Source organism: Nyctibius grandis, chromosome Z, assembly GCF_013368605.1.
Source record: "Nyctibius grandis isolate bNycGra1 chromosome Z, bNycGra1.pri, whole genome shotgun sequence".
Taxonomy (NCBI): Eukaryota; Metazoa; Chordata; class Aves; order Nyctibiiformes; family Nyctibiidae; genus Nyctibius; species Nyctibius grandis.
In genome coordinates, this window is record NC_090695.1 from 54,640,950 (window position 1) to 54,657,664 (window position 16,715).

The window sequence follows — 16,715 nt, forward strand, 5'->3', positions numbered from 1 at the left end:
TATTTAAATTTGTTTTTAATTTCAGTATTCACATAGAATTTCACATTTTTATCAAAATATTATTGATCTTGTTCCACATTTGATTTGAATCATCCCACTGTCATCACTGATAAAATCCAGCTGACGAAAGACATTCATTAAAAAAACAAAAATCACAGTTTTTTAAAGAAATATATTGCAAAAGTAACACGAGGCAACAGACAAACTTTTTTTAAAAGTCATAACTCTATTTTTTTTGTTTTCTTACCTCAGGTCAGATTTGGTCTTCCCCCATCACTTCTGCCACTTCCTGATGCCAGATTCTTTTTGGGAGGCAATGTTTCTTGTCTTGACTGACAAGAGGTGCTGTCTCTGGTAGGATAAATCATCTTCTTTGCTTTCCTTCTTTTTGTCTTTGATCTCTTATCTTTCACCCTCTTATTTCCTTGTCATTATTCTTCCTTCCCTTTGCTGTGCTCTCCCTCTCCTACTTTGCTCCTTTGACTGCTCTAGGGTGGGATTCTCAAAAACACCTGGGGAAGGTGTAGACCCATCTTGGATTCAAGTGCAATAGAAGTTTAATGCTTGCCTCTGTAAGCCTCTTTGAAAAGCAGAGCTCTGGTGTTTCTTGGTAGCACAATTAGCCCTCGCTTGTTTCAGAAAATAGCTATTGCTGAAAATGTTTTTAGGCAGTGGTTTCTCTGACCTGTTACAGAGATGGATTTGTGTTTTGGTTTGTTTGTTAGATCCAACGAGGTGGCTTTAGTAGTGAAAATTTCACTTACTAGTGTAGGTTATGACTAATGAATAATTATTTGTTGAGGAGAGTCATAGTTTACAGAACTCTTCAGTAACAGTTGATTCCTAGTGTAAATGGTATTTAAGGTCTGACTTCTGTTAGCGTATTGATACTAAAGCAGCTGGTATTCTTGGCTGAAGGCGATTACTATTGGCCAGTTCTCTTAGATTGTTTACCCTAAAAAATTGAAAGGATGAGGTGAAGTCTTTATGTGTAAACAGTTAGTGTAGAAATTAGCATGAATTAATGTGACAGATGGGATAAAGCAATTTGAGAATATCAGTGTTCATATTAGGATTGTAATTTTAAACCAATTTCTGAACAAATTCTGTACCTCTGCAGACCAACAGAGTTACTTTCCAGATGCTTGATAGTATGGCAAGGAACTTCGTGGCATCTTCTGGAAGTAAACACCTGTCTGTGTGCCTAGAACAACATGAGAATTACTTGGAGGCTGAATGGAGGCATCCTGGAGGTGACTGGTTGAACAGCAGTACTGTGGGCTGTTAAACGGGTGGGTGTTATTCTCTGGGTACCTATCCCAAGTATCCTAGCTCCAGCAGCAATGGACGATGCAAGATTTTCAAGGTCAGAAATGCGTTAGGATACAGTCACGTAAGGACTTCGTGTGTGATTGTCAGTAACTTGTCTTTACTTCCAAATAAATAATTCTGGTAAGAAACGATGTTCGGTTTTACTGTTAATAGACTTCTTGTGTAACTTATCAGTTTGTGTGTGTATTAGCTGTACATGCTTAGAAATTGGTGTTTACCTGTAATGAATTTGAAACTGCTGGGAGTCTGACTATAAACCTTTGTCAGTTGGACTTTCTTTTGTGGTAGTTGAATGAAATTAGCTTGGAAGAAATCTGTGGTTTGGGCACAAAGGCTTGTCTGTGCTCAGGATACCGTCACCTCACTTTCACTTCAAAAAAAGCAGATGTTTGAATTGCAAATATTTGCACATGCTTTTAATATAGGCAGTATTGATGAGATATGCCTAACACAAACGGTGTTTAGTGTACAGGTATTATGTGTATATCAGTGTGCAAGTTGAGGTGTGGATTGTCTCTGCAAGTGGAAAATTTCTGTAGTGAGAAGCACCTTATGATTCAATGGTGAAATGGCATCTGTGAGAGCAGCTTCACCAAAAGTAATAGTGGTGTGGAACATAGGTCACAACTGGACAGACATAGTTCTACTACTGCAGTTTCCAAAGTTTCTTCTGACTTTATCTCTTTACTTTCCAAAAGTTAATAAGGCCACTAACTTCAACTCTTGAATTATTGTTAGTGTTATTTTTCATGTGTCCAGAGTAGACTTTCTCCCTAAACCTAGCTGTGGAAAGTGAGGTAAGATTCGGAAAGAGAATTCAGGATGCCCTTCAAGAAAGACACCTAAGCTTTGCAGAAGTAAGTTGTAGAGAATGCAGAGCATCGTGCAGAGCATTTCTACGTCATGACTGAACGTTTTTTTTAATCTCGATGTGCATAAGGTAGCTCAGATGATCTTAATTCCATACCTATCCCCTGCTATTGTTTGTACTGTTCTGGTAAGATGAAAATGTCAGTAGTGTAGTTTGATCTCTAACTGTACAGATGGAAGTTAGTTACTTCTGCTCTAAACTATGACCAATTTTTTTTATTGTTTAGACTTCTAATTGTTAATTATATTAATTAGATACCTTACAGATTTAAGAAGACAGACTAGAAGCTGTGCAAAGTGTCTTGACTCAGGAGGAGATCAGATACATTTTCCAGCTCTCTTCTCTCTTGGTTATCTTCAGTTTTGGTAAACTGCAAGGGTGGAATGAACCTATTTGCCCTCCTGAATGCAGAAAGAATGGATGCTATGATCTGCGAGTATCTTCTCCCAGGTTGTTTTGGCATAAGGCCTGTGAATTGCCAGGCAGCATCTGACAGTGTGCCAAGTGTTCCTTATTCTGGAAGAGTTTTGTGAGGAGCGGAGAAAAAAGCTTGAGATTTTGCTGTAGAAGAGTGGCTTTATAGTGAAGATTTATAAGTGAAGATTCCTTAGAATAATTGACTGTTATTAGTCAGATTTGTAGTGGTAGAGGTTGCTGTAGGTAACATTCTTTTGTCATTCCAAAGTGCTGCCTGAAGTTTATTGAAGCAGAGGATCTGCAGGATGCAAATTCTCAAGTTTAACTGATGCTGTCACATTAAAAAAAATATGAATGGAGGATTTTAATAGATTTTGGGGCTGTTTTGTAGGCTGTTACGATATTGTCCAGCTCTTAAGTACTGGAGCCAATTACTGGGAGGTGTCATTCTCATTGTACTTCAAAGCGCAGTTAATATTTTGTTCCTGGAAGCATTGGGAATTCACCGAGAAAGCTGAAGGGAGAGGATTGTTGAGAATTACATGCCAGAATACAGTTATCTGGCCAAGAATAAAGTACTTTGGGGTGATAATTGATTGAGGTGCAGGACTCCAGACTCTAGCTTTGAGGAATACCATGATGTATTTTTTCAGAGGAAGTATTTCATATCAGCAGCTGATGAATACTGTTTGTAGTGCTTCCATTAAACTTTGTGTTGAGCTTCTTCCAAACCTATTTTTCCTTTGTTCTAATGTCCCTATTCACAAATTAATGCTTTTAAAGAAAGCAGACACTTTCTTAATTTGTGTAATACGACATTGCATTACATGTCCCTAATGTGTAAGATGACACTGCCTGCACGCTTTTTCATAGTGCTAAGCATTTGGAGATCTTGGCAGTGTATTGCAATTGTAAAGGTCCATACTGTAGTTTCTTCCAGTTAATCCAGGAACTGTAGAGAAGCTGCTGGGGCTCTGAGGAATGTCTCAGAAATGAGAAACTACAGAGGAAATACTTTGAATGATCTGATTACTTATATTCAAGATGAAGCAGACCTTAGGGGTAAAGAAGGCTAAAGAAGTTGTGTGTAAGTAATACAGTTGTGAATCTTTTTGTTTCCCTCCTGCAACAATTCTAAGGCTTCTTCTGATTGTACACAAGAAAAATTGTGTACAATTTTTCATGAATGGCTGTACCCTGGGTTCTAAGTTGCTGTATGTGGGTCTCTTACCTGTAGTGAAAGATGTCTGCAAATCCAAAAAAAGCGTCAAAACTTTACCTGTGAAATACGTTATATGTGGACAGTATTTCAGGTACAGTGTCATACCTTTTTCTTCCAGAAAAATTAATGTAGAATTGTAAACTTTGGGAAGGTATGAGTCTGAATTGCTTCTGAGTTTCATTGGTCTGCTGAGAGGTAAGTGAAGTGTAAGGTAGCTGCCAGCTCTAGCACATGTGGAAGAGTCTGGAAGGAAAGTAGTTAATGCTTACTGTTTCCTGTAGGAGCTGGCGTGTGGTAACAGTCAATAGAGAGCTCAGAAAGCCTGTTAAAATAAAATTTGGCTTTAAGTTGTACCAGGAGTGTGGACATTCTGTTCTGCTGAATGGGCTGAAGGTCTCTGTGCATCCGTGCCCCCCAGTGACACCACCTTGAAGAATGCTAAGGTAAATAGATAGTTTCACTCATACCCAACCTCAGTTATGGGTATCTGTAGGCTAGAAGGCTGTGCTATTTTTGTGGTAAAACTAGTTGCATGTTTGACATGCATTCCCAAATCAAACTTGAGAATCAAACACAGTGTGCAGTGAGGCAGTCTTTAAAGTATTTATGTGTTTAAAGAAGGTCCTAACTACAGACGATGCAAGTATGAGTGTTTTTGCTCATAAACATCTGAGAACTTGAAATAGCTGAGCAGTTCAGTGGGCAAAAACTACCTTTCTGTGTGGAATTCGAGTGGAGTCAAGTGCGAAACAGAACAGAGGTTATAAGTTAGTCTGAAAATGTAAAGAAAAAGTTGTGGTTTTCAGCGTTATGAATGCCCTATGTCTCTGCTTCCAAGATGCAGAAGTTGAAGTAAAACAGTGAAAATCTCTGGTGTCTCCACCTTCCTCAGCTTCATTATCTAGGTTTTCTTCAGTAGTATCTTTATATTATAGAACTCAATTTTTTTTTTCTAATAGTTGAAAAACTTTCGCTGAAGATCTATCAGATTTGTTTGTACAGTCGACTTTTCCCTTATCCTTAAAATACTGTTTTGTGCATTTTGTAACCGCAGCAGGGCATCTGAGCCTATAGTAAGCAGTAGTGAGACTTAATGGGTTTTGACGCTCCCTCTTCTTGTTTCTGAAATTATGAAGTATGTTTTATCTGTTTTGATAAAATGCTGTATTATTAGGCACCTGCTTTATTCTTGCAGTTCAGCAAATGAAGAAAGACATCTCTCTAAATTGCTGTCTTTTATTTTCATTTAGAAAATGTTTTTTGTCAAAGCTTAATTTCAAAATTTTTAGAACTTGTGGGAAATAAGATTTTTTGTTTTGTTTTGTTTTGGTAGTTGTCATTCAATTGTTAAATTAGATTCCTATACTAAGTATTCCTCTGCAGCTGTAAGTTTTAGACTGTTTATGTCTGACTGAACCTTTGTGCAAATGCAGTTTTCCAAATGTTTTTGACATTTTTTAATTCTGAATGTTTTGTCCTATAGCAAGGGTTGGATGACTGTGACTGTCTCCTGTTCAGAGTAAGGATGAGGGGATGCAGAAGGCTTTTGTCCGAAGCAAGGTGATGGGAATTGTACCTGTCTGACTCTTGTGGTGTAAGTCAGAGTGCTTGGCAGTTTGCTTCATTAAAATTTAACGTGAGGATTTGAGAGATGTGAGTTTTGGCACGGTAGAACAAAAATCTCATTTTTTGGTCTTTATTCTGCCTTTTTAGTGTTTCTACCTGCAACAAAACAGTTGCACTGAAACCACAGTGATTGCTTTGTTCAGAGTTCTTGTTTCCCCCTCCAACTGAAAATAGGTGCTCTAAATACTCACCTTACTGTATCTTCAGTTTCCATGCAGATACAAATAGAGATTGTTTTTTCTCTTTGAAATTGCAGGTGACTGCTTTCGGTTCTAGGAATAAAAATTAACTCTCCCTTCCTGTCCTTAAATTTCTTAATATGATTGGGATTTTATGGCAAAATAATAATGAAGCTGGTGAACTTATACTTCATGTTTTCTACATTAAATTCATCCCTTTTTACCTTGTTTTACAGGCTTGCAATTTCTTTTTTCATACTTCTCCCAAGTGATGCTTTCCTTTTTAGTGTGTTGGATTAAAAATTCAATTGTCTAGTGTTTTTCCTGAAAATCAGTTTTACTTTGAGGATAGGTTTGAACAGAAATATTTTTTTAAAGCAGTTTTTCTTAAATAAAAAAAAGTTTCTTTTAAGAGATAGAGTTAATTAGAGTAAAAAGACTAAGTACTGAAGATTCATGAACTGTGATCTAGAAATCAGTGATGGCTTTTAGTGTATGGTGATAGATTGAAAACTAGGAGAATGATGTGACTCATTTTCAAATAGGGTGGTTAGTAAATTATTCTCAGAAGTTGTATATATGTGTAAAGGACGGATGGGACTGTCAGGGAAGTATTCAAAAGGTAATATTCTGATATCTTTGGTTCTTTATGCATATTGTATGAGAGGAGAAGAAAAAAGAAACTACAAGTAATAAAGCTAAATGAAACTCTTCCTAATGAGAGGAAGAAAGAGGAAGATAGGCATTGGGTATTGCTGGCAAATGGCTGACTTGCCAATCCAGGGTACGTATGAGCAATTAGCAAAGAAGTATGTGCCCTGAAGAATCTGAAAGAAGGGGAGAGAGGAATGGAACAAACTCAAAGCCTGACTGAAGCAGGCATGAAACCTTTTTTGCTTTAGGATACTGTGTTTCCCACAGCACTTTTCTGGTGTAGCTTTCAGGTAGAAGCAACTGTAGTTTCTGCAGGCACGTTATCAGCCTGAGAAGCTGTTCTCTCTAACAGTGGGAGTAAAAGTGGTTGCCAAGGCAGTCTGTTTATGTTCATAGTAAGAAAAATGCCTGAGAAAGCCCAGGGTAGAACATTGCTACTACTTAAATGAGTATACTGTAGGTTTTTAACCTCCTGTTGCCAGTTTTTAAAATAAATCTACATTATCACTCTGTCTTGTGTTCAGAGAAACTCAATTATTTTTACAAGTTCCTAGACCTCTAGTGGTGTTAAGGAAAGATAAATTACTTTTATGACATTGTGGTGCCATTCAAAGTGGTGATTTTTAAAGCAGACTGTAAGTTTGAAACTGTTCTTATGCTCTTCTCTGTAAACTTAAGCTGGGTGATAGGGAGGAATCTAGGTATGGCTGCCTGCCATGTATCAGACATCGCTGCTTTCGTTAGTGAAAAGGAGAACCACTTCTTCTTTCCCTCTCTCTCCCAGCTGCTTTGTTGTTGTGTTTTCCTGACATGAAAAGTCTTGTGTATTTCCAGGCCACCTTGTGTGAGTCTTTACTGTAAGTCTCAGCTATTGTGAGACATGTTGTAATCACAAGGCATTACTGTGAGAGCTGGAACACTTGCTGCGTGAAAACTTGTGTCTTTCACTTCTAGCTCTGTGGTTGCCCAAGCCAGTGCTGCCTCCTTCCTACATTGCTGCCTGTGCTAAATTGTACTTCTTCTCTGTGCTGCAGGGGATAAAAGTTTGTCACGTTTGAATATTTGGGGAATGTTTAAGTATAAGAGGATCGGGAGTGAGCCTGATGGTGCAAAAGGAAGTAAAGCTGAGCGTGTATTCCAGACACCAGAGCTATGCATAGGGTGTACCTAAATAGAGTATTTAATTTCAGCTAAGCTTTTGCAAAGGTAAGAATTTACAAGGAAAACTGATGAATTTTGCCTTTGCCAGGTGTGTTGAGTATTCATGGTTTTTTTTCTCTTACATGCCTGAAACAGTGGCTCATAGAAAAAGGAGTCGAGACTATGAGTCAAAGCACTTCAACTTCCCTGCTCAGCTGAGCCGGTTCTCACCCATGCCTGATTGGATGTGTGTGTCATGTTCTCCATGCTTGTTTTTCGTTTTTTTTGTCACTCTTCTTAAGTAACACTCTAAACTAAAATATGTAAAGGCTTATTGTCTGAGAAGACTACCTCTTAATTCTTGCAGAGCTCAACAGAGGAGTGTCAGTTCTGCTGTTTAGGTTCTTTTTAGGATTTTCTAGATGTTTCTTCATGTTTCTTACACCTAAAAACCTAATTTCTCTGTGATATTCCTCTAACCAGGCCAGTTTTCTTTCAGTTGGTGTTTAACTGATATCAGTATTTCTGTTGTCTCTTTAGTCCTGAAAGAAACTCAGGAGCCTGGTCCTGTCCTGTTAAGTGAGAAACTTTGCTATTGATTTTACTAGATACAGGATTTAGCCCAGTGCTGTTACTGTTGTTTTCTTGCTCTGACGCTGTTTACAGCTGCCTTAGTTTAAGTATTTTTCTGTTAATAGAATTCACATGCTGTTTGCCATTTTCCAGCTGAAGAGAGTTGTTAAGTAAGTGTCATGCCTGGTGCCAGTTCCATTTGCTGCCACATTACAAACTTTCTGCACTCTGATAAATACGTTGTAATTTGTTTAATTTTGATGTGTTTACAGTACTTTATCAGGCTTTCATGTTGTGATGGTTTTCATGGTCGAATTAAATTATATTAATTGAATGGTAAGAGACATGTGAGAGTATCAAATATTAAATTAGAAATCCAAATCTGCTTGATCAAAAATCCTTGCAATATACACTGTTTCTAGTTCTACTTTGAAAGTCTTAACCGTATCTGGCAAAACCTTTCACTGTCAGTCAGTTCTCATGACAGGTTAAGAATTCTGCTCATTTCTAAATGTTTAGATACGTTAAGTGTAACACTCTATTCAGAGAAGATACTTGACATTTTTTGTTGAAAATATAGAACTCTGTGGTACTCTGAGTGAAAACATCTTTGTGCTGTAGGAGGCCAGGACTTAGAACTGTAACCTAGTTTTCTCTGAATTTAAGGAAGAGTTAGTGAAGAGTCTGATCAGGGTATTGAAGCCTTGAAAACACTTTTTAGATTGTCAGTAACTAATAGTTTTTTTCTTTGTCTAATATATCTGGAGAACGTGGTTTGTTTCTGGTTTGTGGTGTTTGCAGTAACTTGCAAAAGTAATAAAACAGAAAAGAAAAGGCATAGCAAATACTGTAGGAGGTTTCAAACATAATAGCTCTGCTCCAGTAAAGGTGGATTCCAGATTTGTATTTTGCTAATAAAATTCCTCAGACAGAAACAGGGTAGACTAGTTAAAAATGTTTTTTGAGAACTGGTCTCCCACAGCTGCTTTCTTATCTTTGCCGAAGGAGTTTCCCAGGGCTCCTATGAACTTGTTAAAACTCTTTTTTCATTCGTGCTTGCTTTCTGTATTTTGGCACAGAAGTGTGCATTATTTTGTCTGTCTTGTCAATGTAGACAAGTTTGTCCTCTGTTACGGAGGATCGGAAGGTATTCCACCTAGCTTGTCAGGGAAGTAGGTTTTTTGCGTCATAGGCAGATAGTAAGTCCAGAGTTTTCAGCAGCCTCTAGAGCAGTTTCTGGTTTATGTGCATGGTGTCCCAGCAGTATATTTAGAGAGATGAATGAATCTGCAGATTTTTATGTAAAATGTTTACGACAAAAGTCATTGCTCTTTTTATTGTGTAGACAGAATATATGTTTAATATTGACAAGAACCAGTTGAGGTTATGTGTGTGTGCTTGTACAGAACCTATTTTGGCCTATTTCAGATCAGAATAAATGAGCAAGATTTAAACATCTTAACAGACGTATTTGTATAGTGTCTCCTTTTTTCAGTGATTTGATAGTTGAGCAAATGAACTCTACAAAGATTTTTGGACTGTGATCAATAAATTCATATTGATTTTCGTTGTTTGGTTGGAAATTTTTTTTAAAAGGTGATATTTAAAAGAAAGCTGCATGCATAGAGTTTACTAGTTGACTGTTAATGTCATCCACCTGGGGCTGTAAGAAAACAACATCTCTCTTTCAGCCAGTTTCAGCTAAGGTGGTAGTGAAACCACCAGTGTTTCTGGGATCTATTTTAAAAATTAAAATGTTCACTCTGTTTATATTTGCATTAATGGTGGCAAAGCTGTTCTCAGACCTGCTGTATAGATGTCATTGGTGTCATGGGTTGCCATCTACTGGGCAGTGTGATCGATACATGTGAGATGTCTAGAACCTGCCCGTGAGAGTAGTAAATCCTAAAGTAAGACTACTTAGGCATTTTTTTCTTAAGATGTTGAAGAACTACAAATACTTTGTTAGCATTCCAGTATGATTTTCGAAGGAGTAAAAACAGCCCTACTTGTTACATTTAGTTATTGTGGCCTTTCTCTCAAGGTTGGATCTGGAGAAGAGATATTGAGGGGCTTTTTCAGTATTCAGTGATTTTTTTGTTAGTGTTTTGGGGAAATACAAATGGTGGTAATGGTCGTCTTGTTCTTCGGCTGATTTTAGTACTACATTATTAGAATAATTTGTGTAAACAAATAGAAATGATTGGACTGATTTATAAAAGTTATAAATTCAAGTTAGGAAGCAGCAAAATGAAGCTAACTAGTGCAACTTTATTTGACCCCTTGCACGTAGGCCTTAAGATAATAAGTTTAACTACCTGGCCAGATACTAGTTTGCGTCTGGGACGCTCCTTCCTGATTGCCTAGAGGATGGAATAGAGAGAGATGTGTATTCTTTGCACATCTGATACAGAGATATGAGGCAGTCAGCTGTAAGAGGTTCTTGTTGTGGTGTCAGAATTGGAAGATGTGACGAATGAGGCAGGGAATTCCAGAGAGAAAAGGACAGTTTCACGGGAAAGGCAGGTGACTGTTGCTGTGGGGAGCCATCTCTCCCCCCGCCCCCCACCCCCCGCATGATGCCCGCGTAGTGTTGAGCATGTTTTGCAGTGCTTACTAATAGTTTGTTCCTGATGCCCTAGATCATTGAAACCATTCTGTGTGTAACTTGACAATTTGTGATGCAAAAGCAAAAATGGAAAAACTATTTTTGGTAGCAGGCTGACTGATCCTTATGTGTTAGGACCAAGGCTGGAATTTGCTGGGCCAGCCGTACTGCTCAATTCTTTCTTTTTAAACCAGCTCTAGACAAGTACCAGACACTATGCAAGTGGGCTTCATGAAACTTGCTGATGACAGGGAGGTGCAAAAACTTGGGGGTCTGTTTCTACTCCATACTCTGGAGAGGAAGGAGGCGTGCTGTTCAGAAAACAAAAGCCTTTTTGCCCTTCTGGTCTAACGTAGGCCTGATTTCCCCCCCTTTCCTCCCCCCTTTCTTTCCAGTTCCAAGTCAGTATCATCTCTGCCTGCAGCTTTAATCCTACTAGTTCTTTTTGCAGACATGCTGGTCTGGCTGCTGCTTCTTCTGTATAGGAAGACAGTGCATGTTCAGCCCTGTTGCACACAGGATGTGTGAGGGGATGGACCTTTTTAGTTACTTCAAGGGTATGGTGTGTGATTTTTCTGTTCAGCACTTGCACCTGCAAGGGTGATGGAGTATACTCTGTGTTGTAGGTCTTCTAGATGGTTTTTTTTCACAATCTGCTTTAGCAAACACGTGAGAAAAAGGTAAACAAAAATCGAAATTTTATGGTTTCACTGAATTTCTGGTGAAATTTTCACAGAAACAACAGAAGCTTCTGTTCCTAGAAATTAACCTCTCAAATTAGGCAGTAGTCTGCATTAAGAGATGAGGCTGTTACAGTGAGAAATATTTGGCATTTCTTTTTTTTTAATGTTATCAAATGGCTTATATTTTCCTATGGTCAGTCTTAGAAACAGCCGAACCGCTTAAGTAGAATATCTTGCTTTATTCCCTGGGGTTGCCACATGGCATGTACTATAGATAAGATAGTTGATTTCGAGCAAATTTATTAAAAAAAAAAAAAAAAAAAAGAAAAACAAAACAACAAACAAATACTGAAAGAGCATGTTACACTGAAATGTATCAGATGCATGTTAAAAGTAGTGTTACTTATGATCTTCAGAATATAAAAATGAAATGTAGTGCACAAGTTGCAACCTTTTGTACCACAGAAGAGGCAGGCAGCACGACTTTTTAATTTTCACTTGCCTGCTTAAGTTGCGGTTTTTGAAAAGTAATTTTGAAAGGTAGAAACCTTAAAGTTTGTCCACTCCCCTTGAAATTTAGTGATACTCCTGCATGTAATTCTGTCAGTCTTGGAGAAGGGTGAACCCCTTCAGTACTTCATGTAACGTAAGAAGAAATGCTTGAGTAACTGGCACTTTCATTCTGGAGAAGAAATCATTGATGGGCTAGTTTTGTATTTATGTTGGACATTAAAGAAATTCAGTGATCCTCACTCTGAGCACTGATGAATTAAAAACAGTACCTGAATTACAGGCCAGAAGATTGGGTTTTGGTCATTTAGCTGCTGACAGGAATGTTAAATGGTGAAACTGCCCTTGAATGTAGTGTCTTCAATGTATTGCTAAAACAAAGGAGTTTACTTCTCAGGGATAGCACAAGGATTAAATACTGCTCTCAGGAGTTAAATATTGCTGTCTTCGCTGTTTGAATACTTCAGATGCAGGCTTCATATGTGTTTTAAATGTTTTCTAGTGATTAGTGGATGGCATTTTCTCTGTAATTTCTAAAAATTAAGTGATACATCCAAAGTATTGATAAAGTTTAGCAACTCACATTGTTTGAAGCAGGAACACATTCCAGTGTCTCTGTATACGTTATTTTTGACCATGTGTTCTTCATAAGAAAAAAAAACTGCTGAGTTCTCCACGCTTTCTCAGATCATTTTTATCTAGGCCAGATTATTGGGCTTTTAATATTATTATTATGATGATTACCCATAGTATAAGAGGAGGACAAAGGGGGGAAAAAACCCCCTTGCTCTGTTACAAATGGGTATCTATACAAGGCAGTAATGGCTTGGGACATTCAGGACACTTTAATTGATGTTATACCTTAGCTTTACTTGAAATTGTAAAAACTAATTAATCCTGATATATGTGGTATTTGAACTACACGTCTATCCAGCGTTATTCTCTCCATTATGAAATCAGATTATGTACTCCCTTTGGTCTCTGTTAAACCCAGGAGAAGTTGCTTTCATTTTAGTTAATTCCTAGTAAAAACAATTCTATGTCATAAGAGCAAATTGTATTTGGCTGTCATGATCAAAGTATGAAAGGTGCTGGGGAGGGGGGTTGGTTTGTGTGGTTTGTGTGGTTTGTGTGGTTTGTGTGGTTTGTGTGGTTTGTGTGGTTTGTGTGGTTTGTGTGGTTTGTGTGGTTTGTGTGGTTTGTGTGGTTTGTGTGGTTTGTGTGGTTTTGTGTTGTGTTTTTTTTAAAATCACTACTTGGCATGCTACATATAAAATGATTGTGTGATAGTATCTTCCCTGAAGTCATTGGCCTGGATTAGGTGAACTTGTGGCATGATTTGACGTAAAAGTGGTATGAATTTTGTATAGAAGCGGTAAAACATGTTTTATTAATGGGACTGTTAAATATCTCATGTATTTCACACAAAATGTGAAGCTAGAGAGATTGTTGATATTGCAAGGGGATACTGCTGAAGAAACTTTCAGCACTTGAAGTTTGAGAATTAAAGGTAAAGTAAACCAAAACTCCTTAGGCTTTTAGCACAATGCTACCCTCTAGTGGAACAGTGTGGCATTAAAAAACTCCACATTGTTTGTCAGTGAACAGCAAGGTTTTAATCAGACGTGATACCCACACACACTGCATAACATGTATGTGTATAGCAATAACAAAGCAGAAAAAAATTTGAGGAAGCCACGTCTATGATAATGAAAATATAATCTGTAATTACAATAGATGTTTCTTGCTCTAATTATTCCAATCCTTGCGTTGCAAAAGGTGAATCAGAAGTTCTCCTTGAATAGCAATTCATTCGGGGTTAATAGGATTTCATTCAAGGATTCTTTTGTCAGTAGCATTTGGTGCAAGTAAGAAATGTATGCTGACTATCTAAATCCTTGTCACACATTGTTCAGGTTCTTTTGGTAGATTGTTTGCTTTTGTTCCCCGCCTCAAAGTAAACCCCTCCAGAGCATGTTTTCTTCTCAAAACTAGTGATAAATAGGGATGCATCCAGTTTGATCTGACATTCTTGAATCTGTAAAATACCTGCTGTATTTGCAAATTTAAGGTAAACGCAGGCTAATGTTGGATAGATGTCTCGTAAAAGACATGCTGTGCTGACTGGAATATGTTATCTTTCAGTGTTTGGGGTTTGTGCAGGGAAAAGAAATGAACTTCTGGAATTTCAGTTGATGTAAAGATTGAAGTAGTAAAAATGAAAAACAAAACCAAAGCTTTGATAAGGAAATAAGTATTTATTTTAGTAGAAAGAACAGGATGGGAGGAGATTATTTGGGTATTTCAGTTTCCAGATCCCAGGATGGATAGATGGGTGAGGTTTTGGCAGCCAAGTAATAGGTTGAAGAAGAACAGAAAAAAACTAATGGATCTGACTTTGGTGAGACTGTTGTAAAAGGGGAAGAATAAGTGATGTAACTTCTGGAAAAGAGGTCCTACTGGATTCAGGGGGAAGTCTGGGGATTTAAGCATGGGTTTAGCTCCCAAACAGAGGCTTTTTAATTTAATTATAATTTTCCCTTCTGTGGTTTTCATTCTCTGCTGCACAGAAGAGTATGAAAGTAACATGGTACATCTCCTGCTGTCAGCCTGCTTCTGGAAGGGAGGATGTGGTAGTTGTAGCAAAGCATTAACCTTGGGAGATGTAGAAAGCATGCTGTCTCTGTAACTTTGTTCTCTTGGTCTGGCTTCACCAGCCATAGCGATGTGTTATGCTAATGTTAATTCTTCTGTTCGCCTCAGATCGTAGACTTTCTGATAAATGATCATATGAAGCAAAATTCATCTGTTATTTGAAGACCTTCTTGTACATTTCTGCTGGAAATGTTCTTAAGTTTCAAATACAAACACTATATTGTGACTTATGTTTGTGACTGAATTTCTCCAAAGTTAATATCACAAAGTGTATGGGGGTTGCAGTTCGGAATGATATGGAGAAGTACTGGCATGAAGAAAACATGAAAATGAAACATGTTTGTCTTCAAGTAGGAGCAATCTAGATGTTTGAAAGAACATGTGACAGGAGGAGTTTGACTGTTGCAAAGAAGCTGACATCTGCATTAAATCAACTGTTTTGAGATTAAAGGAAAAAAGTGTGGGGAAAAAGATTTATTGGAGAACCATGGCTTATTACTTCATCTGGAGAGCTGTTAGTGTCTGACATGGGTTCCAGGTTGAATTAGTCTGCTCATCTCAGTGTGATCTCTAACTTGCTGATCAACTGTTTTCTAGAAAGTTTAGTAGGCAACAAAAAGGCTTGCAGTGCTGCCAATAACTGCTAAGTGTTTTGCGTATAGTATGCATTGTTGGGGAGATACGGGTACTGCATAGGTAAAATTTTGTACATCTCTATATGGAAAAAAAAAAAAGGTGAACAAACTGACTGAAACAATAAAATTCGTTCTATGGAGTTAACAAGCAGGTATACTCAGAAGTTAGGTAGCTCTCAGTGTCCAAATTACCAAAGATTGTTACAGATCCTTCAGAGTTTATGGATGAAACTTCAGAGAAAAGCATGTCAAGTGAGAAAGATTAAAAAAAAACAACTTTGAAGATGGTAACACGGCCATCCTCAAAATGTAGTTCTTTGAGGCTATTTACAAAGATTCTGGAAATATTTTCACTCTTCCATGTAAAGTGACGCTTTCAAAGTAGATACTGAGTGAGGCAACGGAAGAAATAGGTTCAGTATTCATATAAGCATGGTGCTTAGACATTAGAAATGATTAGATAATGCCTTAAGCTATCCCTGGTAGGTAAAGAAACTAAAGAAAAAAGTGATAAAATAATTTTGTCCACTGTTCATCTAAATGTGATGATGCAGTTGTTTGAAGAAGCAGCAGAGATTTAAAAGAAAATACATATTGTTGCATTCCTGTATTATGTGTGGTAAAGCTTCTATTCAAATGCCACAGCGTGGAGTAGCACAACAAAAAAAAAGCAAAAAAAAAAAAAAAAAATCCTGTAATTAACACCAGTCCTCTGGTAATTAGGCTTAAAATATAGAGGGATGACTAATGTGACTATTTAGTTCTGGCAGTTTTATTTCTCTAAAATTGTCTCTACTTGTACCAAGCTGTTAAGAACATGTCTAAGCTGATGCTGAAAGATGATGTTGATCAAAATCCTGTCTTAATTGTACACACTGGTTTGTTTTGTGGAGGCCCTTATTTGTGACTGCAATTGAAGGAAGTTTATGTTAGACTTGATAGATTACAAGATGATGACACTTCTGCAGTTAACTAAGTAACTAAGAACTGAAGGCACACAGAGAAAAATGAAAACCTTTGGAAGCTATCAAGCCTTTCTCTGACACATGCAGTGTGACTACCTTACAGTGCAAAGATTGAGCTTGAGAAGGAAATAGGGTGGAGAGAACTGATGCAGCCTAACTTCAAAAAAACACCTTAACTTTTTTCTGTTATTTAAAATGGAAAAAGATCCTAATTTCTACCCCACACAAAATGTCGGGAATGGTTATGGTGGTCTTTGGAATTGAAAGTATTAGGAAGTGTGAAAGTAAAGGCTGAACAGCTAGTGGATTTTTGTCAGTGGTTGGTTTGCTCATTGTTGGTTTTTCTTCTCAATCGGCTTTTAAGCCGATCATACTGTTTAGCTTTTAAGAGTGTTTGGCCCAAGTTTCGTAACTGAACAGTCAAAATACTATTCAATACTACCAGGTAAAGGCGCCTGTAGGAAGGTGCATACAAAGCGATTTTATAACTTAATCTATTATTATTTCAGGTGCTTGAGTTTACCCTTATTTTACTTCAAGAATTCAAGATTCTAGTTTTGGGAAAGCAGTGTCTTTTAAAGACATAAATACATTTAAAAATTGAGTCTTGTGTGAGCTGTACATGTCAGAGATGGCTGGCTCCTT

At 37.5% G+C, this 16,715-nt stretch overlaps 1 protein-coding gene across 2 annotated transcripts in view; it reads left to right on the forward strand.

The window, feature by feature from the left end:
* Positions 1-16,715, forward strand: part of LOC137676678 (E3 ubiquitin-protein ligase KCMF1) — a 55,314-nt gene that overhangs the window by 8,702 nt on the left and 29,897 nt on the right. The window contains exon 2 of one of the 2 annotated variants that reach the window (XM_068423653.1): positions 253-354. The exons of the other annotated variant lie outside the window; for it this stretch is intronic. The gene's annotated coding sequence lies outside the window, so the exon portion shown is untranslated. The remainder of the gene's footprint in view (positions 1-252; positions 355-16,715) is intronic. 2 annotated transcript variants of the gene reach the window in all.